Source organism: Adiantum capillus-veneris, chromosome 2, assembly GCF_014529385.1.
Source record: "Adiantum capillus-veneris isolate H3 chromosome 2, ASM1452938v2, whole genome shotgun sequence".
Classification (NCBI taxonomy): Eukaryota; Viridiplantae; Streptophyta; class Polypodiopsida; order Polypodiales; family Pteridaceae; genus Adiantum; species Adiantum capillus-veneris.
In genome coordinates, this window is record NC_140932.1 from 33,717,961 (window position 1) to 33,722,475 (window position 4,515).

Genomic DNA, 4,515 nt, shown 5'->3' on the forward strand with positions numbered 1-4,515 from the left:
ACCAGGAGTGGCCAACATAGGGGAGGATCAAGGGAGAGTTGTACTGTTGTAGACTGCAAGGGCGGCCAACGGGCTGCAATTGGATATCAAAAGGGTGAGCAGGTGAAGGGAAGAGGCCACAGGAGGGTTAAGGGATCCATCAAAGGGAGGGGCGACTGTTGATGCAGACGAAGGTGGCGGTCTGCTTGAAGTCAGAGAGTAAGCGAGGTGGCGAGCAGGGTCAAGAAGGGGCTCAAGGTGCCGCTAAGGGAAGATAAGCCAAGGGACGCCAGAGAAGGCTAAAGGGAGGCTGCAAAACCTTTGGGTGTGCCATCTGGAAGCTGAGGGCTGGCTGTGTTTGGGGCCAAAATCAGGGGGTGCCAATTGCAACCAAAGGAGGAGAGCCGCGACCTCAAGGGAAGAGGCCACAAGGTGGCGCTGCATGACAAAGGACAGGGATGGCTGCCAGGGGCCGCCTTCAACAAGGTGAGGTAGGACTAAGGAGGGATTGCACATAGAGCTATTTGGTGTGTGGCTAAGGGCCTTTGCGAGAGGCTGCTATGGGCTTGTGAAGCAGGAGATAAGGTCGCCAAGGGGAAGCCACCATCATTGTATGAGAAGTGTTTTTTTCGTGCTATGGATAAATGAGTTCACAGTTTGGGGGGTTTATTTTCCGTGATTGAGTTTGCCATCAATCACCTCGTCTATCCCGTCTCATGCCCTAGTACACCGTGGTAGCATTGGCTCCAGGTTTTGTGTATGTGTGTGTGCAGAGAGAGAGAGAGAGAGAGAGAGAGAGAGAGAGAGAGAGAGAGAGAGAGAGTGTGAGTGTGTGTGTGAGTGATTCAGTGAGCTATTTTGTGTGTAGTCGAGGCGTGGGTCACCTCCTTGTGTGAGTGCATTTACAGATTGGCGAGTTGTATGCATCCAGTGGTGTCGGGATATGATGGTTTGGTAATGGGTTTATTGTACTGAAGTGCTTATGTGTGAGTGTGGGTAGTCGTGATTGCTCGTAGGTGAGTCCATGGTTTGGCAGATAGTGTGCATGTGTACGTGATTCTGTGTGGTTAGGGGTGTCGAGTATTTCCTTGGGCTATAGAGAGGCAGTGTAGCGTGTGCCGGGTGTTGTTCCCATTTTCTCCTTTCCATCTTGTGGTGCCCCCACGGAGGACCCACTGATTGCTTCCTAACAAGGTGTTCGTGAGTCAAAATGAAGCAGGAGTTTGGTCCAGTGTTCAAAGGAGATGAAGATGTGGACGAGTGGATTGCCGATTTTGAGCTATTTGTGCTGGCGGTATTGCGGATGCCAGGTGACAAAGCAAAGCTCCAGACTCTACCTTTGGTGCTGCAAGGTAAAGCAAAAGTTTGGTTCGATGGCTTAGAAGATGCATACAAGCAGACTTGGATCGGATTTTGTGAGCAATTCTTACAAAGGTATCGAACGGTGGTGTCTGCTTTGGAAGCAGATGCAAAGATCAAAGGCTTGTAGCAGGACGTAACTGCGAATTTCAATGCTTTTGTTGATAAATTTGAAGCTTATTGGGGTGATTTTGCAGTTGCTACCCACGCAACAAATGGGGATATTTTAAGCGAGAAAGGTTTCTATCTTGCCTGCATCCCTATGTTCGTGAGAGAGTGGACTATGAAGATCCAAGGACTTATGACGAAGCTGTCAAAGTCACTAGAGCAAAAGAGTCGAAAAATGAAGAAGAAGATGGAGACAGGATTTTTGTAGTCAGTAATCATGACAGCCAGTGGACCTAAGCCCAAACAAATTAAAGAGCATCAAGAGGTAAAAGCTCCTTTTGTTGATATGCATGTAATCAAAGCACATGAAGGTGATGCCATGCTAGAAGAGGTAGAACAAGTGCCAATCAGGTCTCAAAAGATATAGAGGGGCATATTCAGTGTGCCACCTAGTTTGCTTCCTCAAGAGGACGAGGTGATAGAAGATCTTAAAGAAGAGGTGTCAGTTTTAGAGCCAGCAACCGAAGCTGACAGCAAAGGTGCAAGAACCGGCAAGATCAGAAGAGGAGTCCAACATTTCTCATAGCTCCAACAATGGTTTGGACACAGATAGCATGTGGGAGACAGAATCCATCTCTTCTAGGTATGAAACTTATGATGCTTTTCATGTAGATCAGGTGGAGAAAGATGTATACAAGTTGCCAGCCAGCCATCTAAAGGTCGAAGAGAAGTATAGTGTTGCACCTTGTGGGAGTCGACCAGTCAAGCAGCCTTCTCTTTTGTCTCGTGATGGTGAGTCCCTATTGGAGGAAGAGGCATGGTTTGATTGTGCATCCGACCTAATTGAAGAGCACGTTTTTGAGGATGACTTGCAGGAGCTAGGAACAGAAGTTGTGGTAGATCAAGCTGATTTGTCTATGCAGGGGGTGGGGCAACCTTGCCTTGATGGGCATGTCGAGGTGTACTTTGAAGTTTCAGAGTTTGTGTGTAGCCGTGGAGAACTAGCTCCAGCAAATGACTCTATGGAAACTAATACAGCTGCAACGTATAAGAGAGAGGTTCCATGCAAAGAGGAAGGTGCCACCAACCTTGCAGGTGATGAGGTATTTGAAGAAAAGGTTGTAGCTCTAGCAGGTCATGTTCTTGAGTATGGAAAGGTGGCCTTGGAGCCGTTTACAGAGGGTTTGGATGCAGGTTTGCAAAGGGAACATGTTTGCTTGGCTATGCAGCAAGTGGAAGAAAATGGCAAGGGATTGAAGCTATGTGTTCTGTTGTTGATAGCTATGTTGTTCCAGGCTGCTTTGCAGGGTGTACTATGCAGGTTTCAATGTTCATGTGATAAAGATGATGATATGGAGGGTTCTATAGCAGATGGCATGATAGCGGTTTATGGTACAGGTGCTTCAAGTGATCAGAAGTATGTTTATGGTTGGTAGGAAGGTTTATGGATGGAGGGTGACAAAGCTCCGTTCTATAAAGAGCTGGAAGGGTGGCCTGTCTATTGGCCTACAAGTGCAAAGGAAGGCTTGAAGATATGTGCTTTACAGGTGGATGGCCACAGCCAATGCTTTATATTTGATCTAGGTGGACTCTATGCCATGCTTGGGGAAGCTTCGAGCTTTCCGTTTGACCCTCGAGGTTGATGCGAATCATAATGTTTTTCCTCTAAATGATCTATACATCCATTATATATATCAATTATTCTCATTATGTCGCTGTTTCGTATCATTCTCTCTATGCAGTACTATTTAAAGGTTCTTGAGGATACTAAAGGTTGATGTATATCTCCGTCCAATAGTACCATGATGTATGCAAAAGTACTTCCTCGGGTTCGGCGAGTTCAAGGCTTTCTAGGTGTTTGAAGACCAATGCCTATTAACTCTCGATCGGGCATTATGATTGGCGACTGTGGCTTCAAAATCGGTGGTCTAGATCAACCAATGCAGGGTTTTTTTTGTGTTCTTGAGTTCAAGAATATTGTAATGCGACGATCGAGAGCTATTGCCGAGGAGCCTACTATGTGACCATCTCAGGGACTAATTATCAAAGAGATCGCTCGAGTTTGAAGGAGGCATTCGAAGGTGTGACATGAGTTGACTATAGTTGGCGTGTGCAAGGGGGCCAAGCCCCAAGTTTTTTAAAGCTTTCACTTGAAGAAAATAACCTTGTATGAAGGGTGGTTGACTGCAGTTCATGGAAGGAAGCCGCCACAGGAGAGGGGGACCGTTTTGGCATACGAGGGGTAAGGCGCCATCTGGATGCAGAGTTGGCACCATGCATGGGAGCACGTAGGGACCAGGAGTGGCCAACGCAGGGGAGGATCGAGGGCGAGCTGCAGACTACAGGGGCGGCCAACGGGCTGCAGTTGGATATCGAAAGGGTGAGCAGGTCATGGGAAGAGGCCACAGGAGGGTTAAGGGAGCCATCAAAGGGAGGGGTGGCCGTTGAGGCAGCCGGAGGTGGCGGGCTGCTTGAATTTAGAGAGTAAGCAAGGTGGCGAGCAGGGTCAAGAAAGGGCTACAGGTGCCGCCAAGGGACGCCGGAGAGGGCTAAAGGGAGGCTGCGGAACCTTTGGGTGTGCCATCTTGAAGCCGAGGGCCGGCTGTGTGTGGGGCCGAAATCAGGGGGGTGCCAATTGCAGCGAAAGGAGGAGAGCCGCGAGCTCAAGGGAAGAGGCCACAAGGTGGCGCTGCATGACAAAGGACAGGGATGGCTGCGAGGGGCCGCCTTCAACAAGGTGAGGCAGGACTAAGGAGGGATTGCACACAGAGCTATTTGGTGTGTGGCTAAGGGCCATTGCGAGAGGCCGCTATGGGCTTGTGAAGCACGAGAGAAGGTCGCCAAGGGGAGGCCGCCATCATTGTATGAGAAGTGTTTTTTTTGTGCTATGGATAAATGAGTTCACAGTTCGGGGGTCTTATTTTCTGTGATTGAGTTTGCCATCAATCACCTCGTCTATCCCGTCTCATACCCTAGTACGCCCGGGGTAGCGTTGGCTCCGGGTTTTGTATATGTGTGTGTGCACACATAGAGAGAGAGAGAGAGAGAGAGAGTGAGTGATTGAGTGAG

General features: G+C 48.8%; 1 pseudogene; it reads left to right on the forward strand.

The window, feature by feature from the left end:
• The first annotated feature begins 1,723 nt into the window (after positions 1–1,723).
• LOC147462604 (uncharacterized) lies at positions 1,724–3,089 on the forward strand (annotated as a pseudogene).
• The last annotated feature ends 1,426 nt before the right edge of the window (positions 3,090–4,515 follow it).